Source organism: Trachypithecus francoisi, unplaced genomic scaffold (genome assembly GCF_009764315.1).
Source record: "Trachypithecus francoisi isolate TF-2019V2 unplaced genomic scaffold, Tfra_2.0 Lachesis_group16, whole genome shotgun sequence".
Classification (NCBI taxonomy): Eukaryota; Metazoa; Chordata; class Mammalia; order Primates; family Cercopithecidae; genus Trachypithecus; species Trachypithecus francoisi.
This window is the reverse complement of record NW_022681461.1, coordinates 58,023,338-58,042,381: the sequence shown is the minus strand read 5'-3', so window position 1 is coordinate 58,042,381 and position 19,044 is coordinate 58,023,338. Positions and strand designations below refer to the sequence as shown.

Below are 19,044 nucleotides of genomic sequence, written 5' to 3'. Positions count from 1 at the left end.
GTCTTAGCTACTCAAAAAGCTAAACCTGGAGGATCACTTGAGCCCAGGAGTTTGAGCCCGGCCTGGGTAACATAGTGAGAACCTGTCTCAGGAAAGGAGGGAAGGAAGAAAGAAGCAAGGAAAAGAGGAAGGAAAGAAAGGAGAAGAGGGAAGGAGGGAAATATCCTGACTAGAGGCATATTTAGCCACATTGCAAGTGTTGACCAGGAAGACTCAAAACTAATAGCTACTTATTAAGAATATCTGCTATGGGAGAAATTTTATTAATTTTAGAAGACATCTACTTTCATCCTCATAAGTACCCCTTTAAGGTTGGTTTTTAAACTTCATTTATTGAGTAGTTGACTGAGATGTATTAAGGTTAACAATTGCTGAAACTCACATACAAAAAAAGTCGACCATAAGTCAGATGGAGTGAAAAAGTAGGAATTACTATTCCCCACCTTATCTCCATAGGAAATAGCCCAAGGAATAGATCTTGCTGACTCTGAGTTGAGGAACTGATATGCAGGAAGTCAGCCCTCTTTATGCTCTTCCTCTTTATGCTCTTCTTGGATAGCAGGAGAACATCTCCAAAAAGATACCATGTACTTTCTCCTTTTTGCATAACCCACCCTTCTGTAGCTCATTTGGCCAGTCTTAAACATCATGTCACAAATGACCTTTACCACATCGATTTTGGAATGTGTACCATACCTCTACATCTTAAGGGAAACTAGTTTTATAGGCTTTGTGGAGAAAGTGCTCAAGGAGGGATGAGAACTTTCCCTGATACTCCAGCCATGATCTCATGATCTGTTTGTACCTGCCTTCCCTCAAAGTCAGACCTGCAGTCCCTTTCTTTCCTATGCATTCGCGCAAGAGCAGAGAGAGGCTGTTAGTTTTTCTGGCCTAATCTAGGTCCTTAGGAAATATTGTTGAATGAATAAATAGTACTAGGAAGCCCTATTCCTAAACACCCTACTCCTAAATGGTGCCCAAACTCTGCATATATAACCTGAGTACTAAATTCACTCCTATAATGGCTGTGGACAGATTATCTCACTTCCCGCTTCCACAGGTCACAGGTGCTAATTTCAAAAGTACTCAGTCCCTTTGCCCCTGTTATTTCTTAGTTTTGTTTTTCCTTTTCTTTTTTGTTTTTGTTTAAAGATGTCCTAAAGATTAGCTGGTGTGTGTGACTGGTGGGGGGGTGGGGGGTATGTGGTCGCTGGAAAATGTCACATGGGGTCATGGACCATCTTCTTCTGTCTCTTTTCTGTCTTCTCTGGCTGTTTTTTTTTTCTCCTGTTTCCCCTCCAGAAGCCAGCTCCACCCCAAGGTTTGTAAATAAGAAATCTGCCTAAATCAGTTTCCTCAGGGTCTAGTCATCTACCACCCAGAAGAAATACTTTCCCCAACAAGGCAGTTTCCTTTCTAAAAGAAATTTCTGAGAATAACATTGTCTCTCCTTTGTTATAAATGTGATTGTGAGAGTTTTCCAGTGAGAAGTGTCTTGGGTTGGAGAGGAAATTGAAAATCCTCAGTTCCAGTCCATCAGAATGACAAAATAACAAGTTCAGTTTGATTTTACCATCAACCTCTCACCATTGCAATTTTCACCTCACTGGAGTCTGTCTGCACTTGATATCTCATTCACCTTTCTTCTGCTCTGTTTGCTGGGATATGCAGGATGGCTTGGGAAGTGTTGGGAAATTTCAAGGGTATTTTGCTTATTTTGGCTACCTTTTTCTTTCAGCCAATAGAATCATAGTAATAATCATCATCATAGAAGTAATAAACACTAATTGAAAACCATAAACATTTACCACCTACTATATGCCTTATCTTGTACTAAACTTTTTCTTGTGTATTTTGCTAATTAATGTCAAATCCCCCCTAAAAATTATCCTCAGATTACACAGATGAGAAAACAAAGATTCAGGAACTCGGTACTAATTTACTCAAAGATGCACAGTTCAACTGTTCAAGCTAGCATTCAAGCCAAGGGCTCTTGAGTCCAAATGCAATGTCTATCTGAATATGAAAACAAAAGGAGAAAATTGGTGATATCCTAACCTTTTATGTTAGATATATACTGTAAATTTTATGTTTGATCCCTTGTTGTGGAGCTGCTTAATTTGAAATACTACTTTGATTGACTAAAATTATTACTTTCACATCAAAGAAGTGAACCAAAAAGTGGAAGAAAAAATAAATACATGTTGCATATACATGATGCACATGGTTGATGTGTTATGACACTCATCCTGAAGAGTGAGGAACTATTGGTAGACACACCTTCTTTCCTAATTCAGAAAAGAAGAATGTCATAACAATTCTGTTCATTTCCATGTATTTATATCACACCTAAACTGTTAAACTAAAATAATTCAGAGTCCAAAGAGAAACATGTGTCTACTTACTTTTTTCAAAACAAGTGCTTGCTTCAGTTCAACCTCTTGCCCTAAAACTCTATTGTTTACAGCATTTACTTTATAATTAAATACCCTATTTCATTTTCCTGCCTAAAATATACTGTGATAATTACAATTTTGTGACCTTGAGCAAGTCATTTAAACTCAAAATTTTCCCCATTTATAAAATGGCAATAATACTAATGCCATCAAATAGGGTGTTATAAAGATTTTTTTAGAAATAGAGATGAATATAAACTCATTATCACATATTAGATCTCAGTAAAAGCTAATCTCCTTACCCTACTCTGCTTCTTGAATGTAAAATTCTAAAGTTCAAGAGCCAGCTATGACCCCTACTCCAGAGCTAGGAACACAGAAAGTGACTTAAATATTATGCTGATCTATAGTAGAATTCCATCTCCTTAGCCCATAAAAAAGCAATGCTCTTTCTATATTCCTCTCAGACCACACACAGTCCAGAGCCCAGAGCTCAGGCTTATAAATAACAGCAGGTGTGTTCTCCTTCTAACTCAGAGCTTTGAAGGATGTTTTGATGTAGATATTTGTACTTAACAAGACAGTGTTCAGAAGACCCAATTCATTTGCTGATACCATTTCCCCACTAGATTTCAACCAGTTGAGCTACAGTTCACTGCTCACCTATTAAAACCTGGTTGATTCTCACATAAGAGATACATTGGCAAGGTCCACATGCAGTCTTCCATTGCTAAGAAGATGAAGCCAGTGGTTGCTGTAAGGCTCATAAACCTGTTACCCTCATAGATCAATTTCAGAGCAATTGTGCTTTTAAATGATTACAATCCAGGCAACCAAGAATAATTTCAAAACTACTCAAGCTAGCATTACTCAATATTATGAAAGTGACAACAAATCTCTGGTAATATTAAAATCTTGTTTTTCTTTTTGTTCTTCCCAGTCTGCTGCCCCACACAGTATAGTTGTCTTTCTCAACTCATGAAAACTCCACAGCCCTTGTTTTCTCTTTCTTCTTCTTGTCCTCTACTCTGCCCCTTTTCTATCGCTCTTCCACCGCACAGCCCTGGAACTGTGCACAGACCACACCCATCTTGGAGGACAAGAAAAGGAAGACTCTGATGTAGACCTTGCCAGAAGTTTCTAGTAGGAAAGCAGAGGAACTCTGGGATAACTCCAAACTTAATAATATCTTGGCATGTGGCAGTCAAACTTAAATATGTGAAACAAACCATGGTGGAAATTGCAAAAGGAATGATGAAATCTGGTCAGGGAAAGTACCAAATTGGAAGTTTGAAGTTTTTATTCTCATTGTGGCACCAGTTAGATGTATGAATTTTGAACAGTGATTTTTACCTCTTTTATTAATATGGAAATCAAGCCTTTTTATAGTAAGATAGAATGACTGATGTAAGGGCACACAGTTAGTGGACATGCAGCATGGCTCTAGGAAAGCATCATGTCTTTATATGCTTTTGCATCTCTGGTACCTACTAACGGGATCTGGCGCATGGTAGGAATTCAATGACTTTTGGATGGATGATGACTTGTATCTGGGTTTTATGAATCCAGGATCAATGCCCTGTGTCCTACTTTGTGTCTCACTTCCTCACTGTGCCTCTTTTCTGTTAAGGTCCCACCTACTTCAAATGATTGATGAGAACTTCTAGTGTGTATATTTATGATACGGAACACCAGTCTACACCAGTCTTATTGTCTTGATGGCAATAACATCTCTACTATTAACTAATGCTTTCTGTGTGAGCATACAAATTCATAGAGCTTCTAAGATGCATGCATTTCCCATAACTAGATGGCAAAATTTGTACCCATTGCTCTGAAATTATTTCTTCATTTTCTCTGAGGCATAAAATGTTGTGTGTATACAATTATTAATCATTAGGATTTATGAAAATATTTTAAGGGCTACTTGAATGTATGTAATAGGAAATTATTTTTCCATATTTTGTGTTTTTATGCATTCAGTTCATTGTGGGGAAAGGCAAGGTGACCGGGGAGTATAAGTAGGAAAGACAGAGTAAGTATTATGTGCTGCATCTACAATGGATTGATGACATGTATATAGCACTTTGCAATTTGTAAATATATGTAAAACATTTTACATACATTTTTCTCATTAATTCCTCTCAACCATCCTGTAGGGTTGATATTATTACTAACCACAGTTTATTAATAGGAAGCTGATGCTAAGTAAGCATCATTGAAGTGACTTGTCATCCAAGATCACAAAGCTACGGCTAAGATTCATATCCAGGTTCTCTGCTCTCAGCACAAATCTTGAACCAGCTTAGGAGAGTAGTTCAGAGAACCTCTTTAATCGGTTTGCTCAGTACTAACATCAGTTTTGCTACTTATTAGCTGTGTGAGCTAAAGAAAGCAAGTTACTTAACCTTTATATGCCTCAGCTTCCCATTCACAAAATGGGATGAGGATATAACCTACCACATATGGTTATTAAGGGAATTGAGTTAATGCATGTGAAGTTCTTAGAACCTGATATTATAGGAAACACTTAATAAAGATTAGTTACTCTGTGTTTATCTGTATGCACATGCATGTGTATGTGTTTATATGTATGTGTGTGTTTACACTGAACTGTTTCTCCCAATTTTAGAAATCTCTCACACATTTACTTCTGAAGTGTATTTCATTTCCTTTATACAAAAGAGCCCATTCCTAGTGTCTGGCTAATTACAAATTAGGTGTGATGTATTTATGACATGAGGCAATTGAGAGCAAGCGTCTGACCATCCATTTGGGAAAAGGATCCCAATGTGTAGAATAGGAGCACAGACAAACCTCTGACCTCTAATGTAATCTTCACTAAAATGCTTCTCAGATAAAATCCCTACACTTCAGGAGCTGATTGCCACAGTAACCCTACAGCCCACTAAATATAAGGCAGGCTGAAATTTAAAATTTCATGCAGGAAGGAAAAGTCAATTTTCACAGAGACTCTGTAGATGAATCACAAGACAAGAGCTTGGTGTCTGCCCCATATATGAAGTATGGAATCAGAGGGTGTAGCTTTTGAATTCTTTTCTGGTCAATTTATTGATTAAACCTCAAACTATCTAACCTGGTGCATGTTGCTTGGATGTCTAAAATCAGCCTTTGAACAAAATGAAAAGACTCTCCAAATAGGGAGTAGAAAACTTCAAACTACTATTGTATTTGCACTATAGCTTCTAAAAACCAAGGGACCAAACGGTCTCAGAAGGCTTTAGGGTCACATGTGCTAAACTCTATCATTTGACTTGGAGGTGCCATGTTGGACTTTCTGGCCCTTCACTAATCTAGATGGACATGAAGATCTGCTCTCTGAATAAGAGGGGAGCAACAGCAGTCCTTAGGTCCTCCTGTGCAGGTTACAATGGTTCCTGAACTACTGGTACAGGTACTTTTTTTTCCATCCTCATCATTTATCCTTTCATATCATCTCCATTCAAACAAAACCATACTTCAAAATAACCCTCATTCTGCCACTGGGAAACAGTGTGAGGTTTGCAGAAATAACAGGAACTCTAGTGTCAAAGAAAACTAAATCTATTTGAGCCCATGTTTTGCTTTTTTATTATCTGTGATAAGGGGAAAGTTACCTAACTGCTTTCTGCCTAACTGCAAATGGAGATAATATTATCTTACAAGGTTGTTAAGAGGACTAGGTGAGATAAAACATGGGAAAGTGTTTGGCACATAATGGATATTTAAATGTTAATTCAGAGAGAGAAAGCAGGAGTATTAACTGGCTTTTGGAAACAGTGGAACTTCTGGAAAAATACAGATGGGTGTCTGACTTGTTAATAAAATATTAATTTAACTGAGATCAATGAAAAGTCCCATGTGTTGAGTACAAATACATACTCATCAGCAATCCCAAGGAAAACCCCCCAGGGTTATTTCCTTTCATTAAAGAGCAATATCAATATTGATCAACTCTCCTAACTGACCTGTGGTTTGCTTTCATACATTAAATTTCTGTTCTGCACATAGGGCACAAATCATCAAATTGCCTTTAGTTCATAATTCATCATGTCACATTAGAAACTAAATGTAAACACAAAGTCCTCACCAAGGAAAAATGACCACTTAAGAAGCACTTCTCCTATTGTCTTATCCCCTCAAGCTGCCTGAGCTTTACAGATGACCTGTGGAAGGGCTAAGGGAATATTCTCACCTATCCAAGATAGGCCAACCTCTCACATATGAAATCTAAACCATCTGCATGACGAGGTCAAGGAGCAGTCCCCTCACTGAGGACCAGAAATGAACAGCATACCACCAAATGAAAAGAGAATAGGCTTGATGACACAAGAAGGGCTGGAAAAATGCCAGGGCAAACATCTGCTTAATAAAGATGGTTAAAGACATGCTAATCATCTTGTTAGTGGCAGTTAAAACATTGAAGATATTCCCTTTAAAGGCAATAGCAATATATTCTGCCTCCTGAACTTGGAAGCACTAAATAAATAAATGTATAATACTGGATGGTCAGAAGCTTGGACAGTTTGCCTCCAATTGCTGTGCCTTACCATGTTTTTCTGGAAAGTTCTCCTTTCAAGTCCTCAGATTCAACCTGCAAAATGCACTATTAATTAAAGATTTTACCAGTTTATTGCCAGAGAATTGAAGGAATAAATGGCATAGAAAGGCACTTAGCATCCTAAAAGTTTGAGGGCCCTATAGCTAAAGCTCTGTCTTTCTCAATCTTTGTTTCAGACTGGCTTCATTATTATACATTATTTTGTTTCTCCTGACTAAGCAGGATCCTTCCTTTGCATCTTTGCTTCTCAGTATCAAGGCAAAATTCTTGCCTCAAAGTGAGGTACTATCTAAAGCACTCTGAACAGATGGTGTTGGAAATAGTTACTATGCACCTCAAGTCCTGTCCCCTTCATATGTCAGTACAAGATGGGCCTGGAATCCAGCCTCCATAATAGGTGAGCGATGGTACTACCCACATGAGATATGATTCTTCCTCCTCCTCCTCAGTTTTCTGAACAGAAAATGACACTGGTTTTTCTCAGTTATCATTTACATGAAGGGTTTACTTTGCTTAATTCTGAGCAAGAACTATTTCCTTTGAAAGGTTTTTCCTTTAATATGCAATAATAGTGGTTTTCCATTTCTAGTAACAATACATCTTTCCCTTTATCATTGGCATTGTTATCAAAGGATCACAGTGGAATGCCCTTCCAAATTATAGTGACATTGCAGGGGTGAGCTATAGGGGAAGTAAATATAGGCTTCTGCTTTATGTGAAGATTACATACTTTTCCATATTTCTAGTGTCCTTTTTCATTCAGGTACATTACTAGCAGGAGGAGAATATTAAACAGTATAAAATATAATTTGCAAGATAATATAAACACTAAGATTATTAAAATATGTATATATATATATATATATATATATATTTATGCACACGATTATTTAATTCCAGAGACTACTCAGTTTGGTTCCTTTAAGTCATATATGAAAAACAAGGAAGAACTGACTGCCCCTGGATCACCAAGTGGAGCAGTCTCCAGGAGTATACCAACCCTAGGCCTTTCCATTTAACAATTTTCTTCCCATACATGTTAAGCTCATAGAAAAACAAAATAAAAGATAGAGATCAGTAACTGAGGACCAGTAAGAAGTAAGGATGGCAAATCCTGGTACAAGAGCTGCCACTACCCCTGCATTGCTGATTGATCTGATCCTCCTTCCTTCTGAGCCCACACAGTCAGCCTTAGATGTCATCTCAACCCAGTGGCTTCAGGTGGCCATTCCCATGTATTACTGTTCACAGCTCACAGTGTAAAGCATACTTTCTATTTCTGGTTAGCAATTAAGTATATATGGTTTAGAATGGGATTGACCAATGTTCAAATTCCATTTCTAACACTGAATAACAGTATGACCTTAAATAAGTGACTTAACTTCTCTGAGCCTTGAACTCTTTTTGTTGTTGTTGAGATGGAGTCTCGCTCTGTTGCCCAGGCTGGAGTGCAGTGGCTGGATCTCAGCTCACTGCAAGCTCCACCTCCCGGGTTCCCACCGTTCTCCTGCCTCAGCCTCCCGAGTAGCTGGGACTACAGGCGCCCGCCACCTCGCCCGGCTAGTTTTTTGTATTTTTTAGTAGAGACGGGGTTTCACCATGTTAGCCCGGATGGTCTCGATCTCCTGATCTCGTGATCCGCCCGTCTCGGCCTCCCAAAGTGCTGGGATTACAGGCTTGAGCCACCGCGCCCGGCCTGAACTCTTTTATAAAACAGAGATAACTCTTTTTCTCCCAGTATTGTTAGTGTATGTAAAGTGCTTAGCACAGGGCTTGGCACATAGTAAGTTCTCAATGGTATCAATCCAATGGTCCAAAAGAATCAGTAGCTTTTCTGTAGTTTCCATTTTTCAACATTGCAACATTAGCTGTAGTAAAATGTGCGTGGGGAGAGTTTTACAGAGGTATCTGATGATGTCTTAGGCCTTGGTGCTACATTCTATATTAAAGGTAAGTATAAATTGGTCTAGGAGAGACCTGTCTTAGTCTTTTCAGGTTGCTATAACAGAATACCATAGACTAGGTGGCTCGTAAACCACAGAAATTTATTTCTCACAGTCTTGGATAGTAGGAAGGCCTTCATGAAGGCACCAATATATGTGGTGCCTGCTAAAGGCCCACTTCCTGTGTCCTCAAATGATGGAAAGGGGTGAGGGAGCTTTCTTGGGTCCCTTTTATAAGGGTACTAAACCCATTCATTAGGACTTCACCCTCATGACCTAAACACTTCTCAAAGGCTCCATCTCCAAATGCCATCATATTGGGGGTTAGGATTCAACACATAAATTTTGCAGTAATGCAAACATTCTCTCTATAGCAAGACTCCATTTAGACATAAATCTAGTTATTATAATCTGTTTGATCCATTTTCAGCCACATGCTCAGTGTCCCTCCAAACATCTGTTGCATTGAATTGCAGTTCGGCTAAAGATGGCTCATTTAGAATCAAAGAAGGCTGAAAAGTTTTTAGAATTCAGGATAGGATCAGTGCCAAAGGTGATTCTGGAGCTGAAGTGTTCTTACATTTCATCCCAGGAGCAAAGGCTGCAAAGGACAAAGAAACCACACAGTAAAGCAGGTCCGAGAGGCTCTTTGATTGGATATCCTTTCCAGTGACACCATTCAGCAAGAGGTTGCTAAGAGCAGTCGAGCCACACCCTCAACTAAACCAAAAATTGTTTTCATTGAAGCCTACTGGGGCTTGTTTGCAGAGCCAGAATCTGGGACAAACGGCTTGCCACACTCTTAATGCCTAGCCTCAGCACTTATTTAATATGAGATCTATTTCTTTCCTATTAAAAATCAAAACAGTTGCAGTCACTCTTTGACATGATTTGTTTTCTGTTTTTTTGTTTTTTCTGGGAAGCATTGTGCCAATGTGAGGTTGTCACACAGCACTGGATAGTGACATATTCAGGCTCCCATGTGATGGGGGGAGAAAAGTTTAGAGATCACTTTAAATATTTCACTAACACAGTAGTAAAATATTTAAAGTGTGTATAGTGATAGTGCTGCTGTTTAGTATGCTCACACTCCTTTTTTATTTCCAATAAAACTTGTCTTCTGAGGATATGCAGTCAAGAGCTCTCCCTTGAATATTACTTGTAATAGATGCTTCTGAATAGATTATTTTTATTTATACTAGTAGTCAGGGAGTCATGGTAACCTGGGGAAGTGCAAAAAGTAATTTTCTTTTGAGGCAATAAAGGTAAGACCCCTCCCACCACACACACACACACACACACACACACACACACACACATACATACAAACTCTTTAGTGCCCTTCAAGCTCTCTATCACCCGAAGTAAATAGTCATCCAAAAAGGTGTGAATATTCCCAGCAGTTGAAGCCTTCCTGCTTGTCTGGGAGGTTTAATTCTCAGATACTTAGCATTGGGAGTAACCCTGAAATGCCTCCTCTTGTCTTTATCTCTGTGGTCTGTGATCGTGAGTGTCTTTTCTCTTTCCTGGTCTTCCACGCTTTGAAAAAGAAAAAAACATAGATAAAGTCTAAATTTTAGCATGTTGTCTAGAGTCTATTTCCATAACATTGCATAATTATAGAGAGATAGCATCTTAAGAATTTTCAATTGTTTGCTTCCACTTCTTTTTTTTTTCCATTTACCTAAAAAAAAAAGTCCATTGGAACAGAAATCTTTGTTGCTGCCTTAGTGGAATCTTCTCACAGGCTTTCTCACAGAGATTTATGTACTCAGAAACAAACTTAGATATAAAAAAAAAATACACAAAGTTCTGCAAAATGTCATGGGAGTGGTCCAGTTCATTGTGTATTCTTATCACACAAATTATTCTTTTCCAGCAAGGCTGACTTCCGGCCTAGCATCTACTCAACTGGAAACTCTATGAAGGATGTAACATTTATTTTGTACTTTTTTATAGCTTGATGAATCATCTTCCTAAACCTTAATTTCTTAAATGAAAGTGAGATTTCTGAATAGTCGCTATTTAGAAATATTAGGCCATATGATGCAGTGGACAAAAGTAGAGATGATGGAACCAGACTTATTACTAGACTGTGACATTGGGCACATGTCTTAAGGACTCTGAAAATCAATTGCCTATCTGTGAAACAAGGACAATAGCAGTACCTCCTTCCTAGAGTTGTTGTGAGGAGTAAATGATGTGATATACAGAAAAAAAAAAAACCTAGCATTATGCTTGGCATATAAAATTACAGCTATTTTTAAATTATTAAGCAGTTTGCTTAATCCAGGCAATTTGGTCTCAAACACTATAATATGGAAAGAAAAGCAAAGCTCTGAACATGCCTAAGTAGAAAGGAATGTTTGATTTAGTAGTAATATAACAATTCTGTTGTTGAGGAAAAAAAGAAATAACTCTGCTTCAAAACTGGAGAAGAATTTAATGTCTTGTGAGAACAAGTCTACTTTCCTTCCCAAATGACTGACTTTCAGGCAGAGATGTCGAGGACAGCATCCTGTGTGTGGAGGCTGAGCAGCTCTCCGGGTAACACTCAAACCCAGACACCAGCTTGACCTGCTCTAACGAGGGCGGTGACACAGGCTGTGGATGAGGAAAGGAAAGCGCCTCCCATGTGTTGTTTTATTTCATTGCTTAACCCATCACTTCACTTACTTCCATCTTATGTTGGGGCAGATTTACATGTGGCAATCTTACAGCCTGTGGGAAGCTAATTAATAATTCAGATAAAGTGAATGCTTTTGTTTTCACAAGGGCATTGTAGATCAATCAAAAACATCCAGTTCTGTTGGAATAATACACTCTTTTACAGAATTAGAGAGACTATAAAATCCACATCATTTGTAAAACCAGAATTGGATTAAAGGCAAGCAATTAATCTCCTCTGCTTTTTCTTTTCAGGGGCATAAGATATAAGTATTGTACAATGTTGAAATTATTTAAAAATTGTATCCCATTCCCTGTATAAGAGACCATCCCAATTAAATCTTAAATGTCATTGCAGTGTCATAAATGTGCAAACAATCTAGCAAAGCCAGGTTTTAATTACCTTTTACACTAACTCTGAACTTGAGAAACAGTTCCAGATCTTGTCCCATTTGACCCAGCGAAAAAGTAAGACAGTTATTAATGTTCCCATTTGAGAGGGAAGGAAACTCAGGACAAAAAGTTAAGGGTCTTACCCAGAGATACCCAGCAGGTGGCAGGGCCAGATTAAATGCAAGTCTCCTAACTCATAGTCCCAATAATATCCCGTATGTGCAGACTTTCCAGGTGTTACAAGCCATAATAATGCCTTCCGTCAATGTTATGTCCCGTATTTGGAAAGCTCTCCAGTTATCTCTTGGCCCAGAGGACAAAGCAATTCAGGCAATATCAAACCACCAGATAGGTAGATTTCTGCCTATGTGTCTTCGTGGTAACTAAGAAATAGTTAGCTACTCCTTATGATAACTCCATGAAGATTCTGGAAATCTACCACAAAAGTTCTGATTTGGGAAATTCTATTCTGGGTTCTGATTAAGCAAGCTTTGGGTAAAAACCACAGATCTGCACTTTATACCTACATACATTTAATATATAATATATATTATATAGTAATATATTTACAATGTATATTCAATATTTAAATATTTTTGTTACATATGGCTCAAAATTCAAAAGACACAAAATTAGATATCATTGTTCTGTTCCACCTCTGTCTCCCATCTACCCAACTGCTTCCTCTTTTTGCGAATTGTATCTTGTTTTATACTCAACATTCCTGCCTGAAAGCCTTTGGGGAAGGAAAATACACTTCTTCTCAGAAGACGTTAAATTCTTCCACAATTTTGAAGCAGAGTGATTTCTTCTCTTTTTGGCAACAGAACTGAGTTACTACTAAGTCAAGTAAACAATATCATCTTTGTATTCTTTGAAAACTATTTTATTCACATATAGGCAAAGACATGTTTAAGTATTTCTTCATATTTTACATTAATGTTGATCTTCACTGTAAACTGCCTCTACAGATGATTCCACAGTCGGTCTTCAAATGATCACTCAACTCCTCCGGAAAGAACATTCACTCTTTTAGAACACAGGAGTTCATCAGATATACCTGCATGCTTATTGAAACACAGATTTGGGGGGCCCCATACTTTGAGAACCCTAGTCTAAGGCAACATTTATCGAGTTCTACACTAACGGCTTAAGTTAATTGCTGTTCTAAAATATATTAGTGGCCATAAAAGCAGAATCATGTGGTACTTAGTAAGTGGCAGACACAGCTCTAAGCACTTGACATATGTTAACTTGTTTAAGCCTGCAACAATTTCATGAAGTAGATACTATTACGATCCCATTTTACAAAGGTAAGATTGAGGCAAACAGATTAAGTAACTGCCCCATATTAATTCTTTCAGGTGGTAAGTGCTATGACCAGCCTGATTCCACACCCATGGACTTAACCATCTGTCTATGCCACCTTCCTGCCCTCAAAATGAGGCCTAATAGACACTGGCTTCCATATAATCAGCACCAAGTTTGATTGAGAACTGCCTTTCTTTACTATGCAACTATCAAATGTGAAAATATAACACAAAAGACAAATAGGTACTTTTTAAAATAGAAATCTTTTTAAGACAATAAAATTTGTATCAGATTTTACCTATAATGAATTTAGGAAATTTTCAATGCACTTGTAGCCTTTCAGAACTGTCAGAAACAGTTTTATGAAATGAGACATAACAGTGTTTAACAGTAACCCAATAACAAGGTTTAACAGTAACCCAATAACAAGGTTTAACAGTACAATGTATGTATTACATTTGGTTACATAAAACTTACGTACAAAATTATATACATTATATAAAAGTGTCTTAATACATATGGAGCTATTTAATTCAAAGCAGTAGGGTCCAGGTACTGTGTGTGCTGGATCCAACTTATATCAGCTTTGCAAGAGTCAACTGTTAATTTTTCACAAATTTTATAAATGTGCTGATATCATATTGTCAGGTAGAAATTGATCATGGTAGAAAATACTTATATCATGGAAATCAGCAAAAGATAGAAAACAGGGCTTCCTCAGCCCTTGCTCACCCGTTTACCCCACCCTTTGGAAAGCCAGTTGTTAAGTATTTACCACTATTCCAAGCAGGCCTTGAATCCTAAACCAAATTCTACATAGTAAGGACTTTTAAAAAAGAAAGATACTTTAAATAGTGCATTACTAAGACTGGCACATTAAGTAGCATGTTAATCGCAGTATTGAGTTCTTAACTTCAATCACTAAATTCTTGCCAGTAACCAAAAAATGTGAATTAGACACACAGAATTTATCTCTCATCCCTTTGCTACTAAGGATCTAAATATTTATTTCTGCACAGTCCTTAAAGCTAAACACATCATGAGGGAAAAAAATGCCTCTAAGTCCTCACTGTGATATTCCTAGGATGCAAATCAAAAGTCTAGGTTTTTAATAACTCCTCTGGCAACAGAATGAACAATGTGGAGTATGTCTGGGGCAGGTTTGATAAGTTAGCATTGTGCTTCTAACCTGCCTGTCTTTGACCCTTATAACAAGCATTTCCTAAAACCAAGTAGCATTTTGGAATTTTCTAGAATTTAAATAGGCTTGGAATTCCTCAAACAGGTTGAAATTATTCTTATACTTGCCCTGTCGACCCTTTCTTTCTCTAAGGTGATAAGAAACTTTAACTTTTTCTTTTCTCATCTTAGTGATGGCTGAAATACTGAGTAAATTAAATGACTTTAAGGTATTTTAATTACCTACTCCATTTGTTAAGCCCAACTGTTTATGGTCAAAACGTCCATTCAATAATCAGAAGGAATACTGGCTGCTTTTGTCCTGGTAACACTTGAAGTTATGATAAGCCCTGAATAAAAGCATGCAATACCGGGCGGTAATGAACACAGTCATGGTGACTAGCATTGCATGGACTGTGTTGCAGGTTCTTTGAGGGAATCCACATTATCCAACTAGTACCTGCAGGACTTTGGTGACTCAATAGGAAGGTGACTGTGCCCTGTGTTTTTCAGACATTCCTACCTCCTTCAAAACTACACCAACACCATAATAGCACTCAAAAGCCTCCTAAAAAAACTTTCTCTAAAGACCTCTTATGACCCCTAATAAGACAGTGCAGAAAAATAAATGGTCTTCAATTACAGGTCTTTTCTGCAATCCCAGGAAGTGTGGAGAGGATCCATCATGGAGGATTGCAGCTTGAGGTAGCATCTCTACTGAACCCCTAACATGCCAGCATGTGATCCTCATCCTCTCAGGGCCATAAAGTACAAAGCCACCTCTCTCATCACAGTTCTCAACTGCGTGTTCACACAGCAATTGTGATGGGTATGAAAGTCATTTTTTATCAATAACAGCTTGAGTGTGGAAGTTTGAGAAATGAAGCCTATTAACAAGCAGAATGAACCACTGACTCTCCATATAACACCATCATTTTACTTACTCCTGAGTCCATTTGTACTCTTTAGTAGAAGTGAAAAGGGTGGAGTTAATCAACATTTTATCTATCCCACAGACTCATAATCTAGGAATGTGCCTTATATATAAATGTCATTGGTCACACACAGAGCTGCCACTTTATCTGGCTTTTGATAAAACACTAATACAATAAAAACCCAAAAGATTGATGAATGAACCAGCATGTCCTTTGATTATTTTTAAAGCAACATTTCTTTCTTGCAATGGCAATACTAGGATCTTCAAGTTGTCTTCAAGGGCGCCCAGGTACTTTTTCCACAGGAAAGATACTCAGAAGCTACATCGGAAAACCCAAAGGCTGGGCTAAGCTAGCAGTGACCATCCCCATCTCATCCCGTGACTCTCTTCCCTAGGAAACATACTGACCACGCTGGCTTCTCTTCCTTTCCTGTTGAAACATATCCTCCCTTAAATGTTTTAGAGCTTCAGTTTCACAGCTATTGCCCTTAAGGCGGAAAGAGAATTGGACCCAGTCCTTCCTATGAGGTGTGAATTCCTTAGAACAGAGTTTCTGTTCTACATTATTCCATTGGAAGAGTGGTCCACTTATCAGCTGAATGAGAATCACCTAATATTGTTCATTAAAAATGAAGACTCATGGGTACCTCCCTGGACCTGATGAATCAGAACAAATATTCTTCCCTGTTGTACTTTTCCAGAATGACTTCTTAGTTCACTAAAACTGGAGAATTCACTGCTTTAAGCCAACAATGACATTTATTTAAGGTGTCTTAGTCAGAATTCCCTAGAGAAACGGAACCAGTAAGATGTGGATGCACGCAAACGTACACACAGATTTATTATGGTCATTGGATCACGCAATTATGAAGGCCGAGAAGTCCTACCATCTGCTCTCTGCAAGCCAGAAAGCCTGTGAAATAATACAGATGGAGCCCAAAGGCCTGAGAACAAGGAGCTCCCATATCAGAGAATAGAAGATGGATGTCTCGACTCAAGAAGAAAGGGAGAGAAAATTTGCTTTTTTTCAGCCTTATTGTTCTCTCTGAGCCCTCACAGATTGAACAGTGTTCACCCACATTAGTAACAACAGATCTTTACTTGGCCTACTGATCCAAATGCTAATCTCTTCTAGAAACACCATCACAGACACACCCAGAAACAAAGTTTTGGTAACCATCTTAGCCTCTCTTAGTTATATTCAAATTGACATATAAAATTAAGCATCAGTGTCCTTTGTGGCAGTGGTGAGGAAATCAGGGAGTAGTCCCTGTGGAAACATTGGAGTGCATTCCAGGTGGAAAAATAACTTCTGACTCCTGCGGTAAGCCTCAATTCCAGCCTGCGTGGAATACTCAGAAATTTCTACTTGCATGGACAAAAAAGTTAAGCCCTTTTTTCTGTAAATTGGTCTAACATTAAATAGACCTGGGATTGATGTGGTGGAGAGTCAAGTCCAGATTACAAGGTGTCCATCACTGTCAAGGTCAGCACTAGTCCAGACCCTGCATTGGGGATCTGTGACTTGTTCATGACAGACTGAGGTTGTGGGAGGATTTTTAGGAGGGCTTTTAGGACAGAGGAAGATTTAGGATCAGAAGGGGAAACTCGCCCTTGTTAAACAAACTTGCGAAAAGTCTAGCTTTCTTATATCCCAGGTTTCCAAAATGTTGCTATTCTCCTCAGACAATTTTATCTAATTAACATCTATTTTTCACTCCTTTATACAGTAATCAGCTTTCAATTACCGGAACCCAGCTGCTGATGCTGAAAAGTACTGAAAAATCAGATTCATACAATAAATCCTTAGATGCCCTCACCATTTCCTAAACCGAGAAAGAGAAGTTTGATTCCTCAACTTTCCCCCTCTTTCTTTTACCTATGTACCTTTCATTCCTTTCTCTTTCTTTTTTTAATTCCTTTTTGTAAGTCCTTTTGTGACTTTGGTTCCATTCCAGCACCCATTATTGGAGGCCTTAGGGAGAGGATCAAAGAAAAAAATACCAACAAACATGAGCACTAACTGAAGTTTCAATCTTATAAGGATAGTAAAGGCTTTACATATTTACATATATCAACATTTTCCATTTTGTTCTAAGGAATGAAACTAATATTGAAGAGCACTTTATCTAAATGTAATATTCATGTGTCTGTTTGCTACAGAGAAATTTATCCTCCAGAGGAAAAATTTTGTCAGCACTTTACACATCCCGTGTTTCTTTTCTAAGAGATGCCATTGAAATCTGTCCCCAAAGGCCTTATAAGCAAACCTGACTTATGCTTAATTAAAGGGCTAATTATTTTGATAATAATGATTACTTCTAAAGAGATTACATTTCAGGCCGGGTGCCATGGCTCACGTATGTAATCCCAGCACTTTGGGAGGCCGAGGTGGGCAGATCACTTGAGGTCAGGAATTTGAGACCAGCCTGGTCAACATGGTGAAACCCCTTCTCTACTAAAAAACAAAATTAGCCAGGCATGGTGATGCACAGCTGTAATCTCAGCTACTTGAGTGGCTGAGGCAGGAGAATTGCTTGAACCTGCCAGGCAGAGGTTGCAGCGAGCCGAGATCTTGGCCGCTGCATTCCAGCCTGGGAGACGGAGCAGAACTCAATCTAAAAAAAAAAAAAAGGGTTAAATTTCAAATTATTTTTCATGTGCAGATGTACAGTATGTTCATTTTATAATATGTTGGCCACCCTAAGACTTTGGATGAGAGGGAAAGATGGGAAGGGAAGGAAGAAGGAAGGGAAGAGGGCATAATAAGAAAAAATTAGAAGAAATAGAAGGAAAGATGCAAAGAGTAAGGACAAGACAAAGAAAGGAGAAGGGAAAATAGAGGGAATAGGAGGGGAAGAAAAAGGATAGATTGTGACCTTTAGTATGTTTATTGTGAAAAATACAGGTGTAGCTATAGAACTTGGGGTGTGACTTTGCTATTTTAAATAAAAATAGGAGAGAACCACGACTTCCTAAGGGCTTTCTTTATGCTTGCTACTTTATATACTTTCAACTCATTTAAGTAGCAAAACAAATAGAGAAAGATGTAGATATTATCCTTGACATTGGGAAACTCATGCCTTACGAGTTTACATACAATGATTAACGTAGTTATCACCATTTACAAAATCAGAAATTGGTGTCAGATATGGCTATTCAAAATGCCCTATTTTCTTTCCATGTTATTTATTTTCATGGTTATATCTGTTTCCATAGCATACCATTATATCTTTGATGTCTTGATAATCAATTGCTAGTTCCAAGTTTTAATCATGAAGTCAGCTGCCAATTATAACAATGTTGATAAGAAAATAACATAGTTCATGGAGATCAGAACAAGGATTGAGAGTCAAAGGCAACATTACTTCCTTGGGTGTTAATAGACTTCATAAGCATCACTCTACAGCAAAAATGGAACACAAAAATCAATGTTTACTCAGGGTTAAAATGCAAACCCCTTACAGTAACAGTCCTCCAGCTGTGAACATGACAATGCCCCCAAAAGGCAGGCAAATCTGCTCAATTCCAGTTTAAAACCTCTTACGTGATTTTAGATATGCTTTTCCTGAAACTAGATTAATCAATTAGGAACAAAGAAAGATATTTTTCTTCAGATTTACATTGAAAGTTCTCAGTTGGTTTCAGAGTTTATAA

The 19,044-nt window shown here is 38.0% G+C and overlaps 1 protein-coding gene and 1 long non-coding RNA gene across 3 annotated transcripts in view; one reads left to right on the top strand and one right to left on the bottom strand.

The window, feature by feature from the left end:
- The window catches only part of LINGO2 (leucine rich repeat and Ig domain containing 2), a 464,489-nt gene that overhangs the window by 424,952 nt on the left and 20,493 nt on the right, over window positions 1–19,044 (top strand). The window lies entirely within an intron of this gene.
- The window catches only part of LOC117098696, a 40,572-nt gene that overhangs the window by 1,925 nt on the left and 19,603 nt on the right, over window positions 1–19,044 (bottom strand). Inside the window, exons 1-3 of one of the 2 annotated variants that reach the window (XR_004443543.1) lie at window positions 17,275–17,366; window positions 10,260–10,439; window positions 6,947–6,990 (exon numbers count right to left, since the gene is read on the bottom strand). This is a non-coding gene — a long non-coding RNA (uncharacterized LOC117098696). Of the gene's footprint in view, window positions 1–6,946; window positions 6,991–10,259; window positions 10,440–17,274; window positions 17,367–19,044 lie in introns of those variants that run through there. The other variant, XR_004443544.1, reaches the window with a different exon arrangement.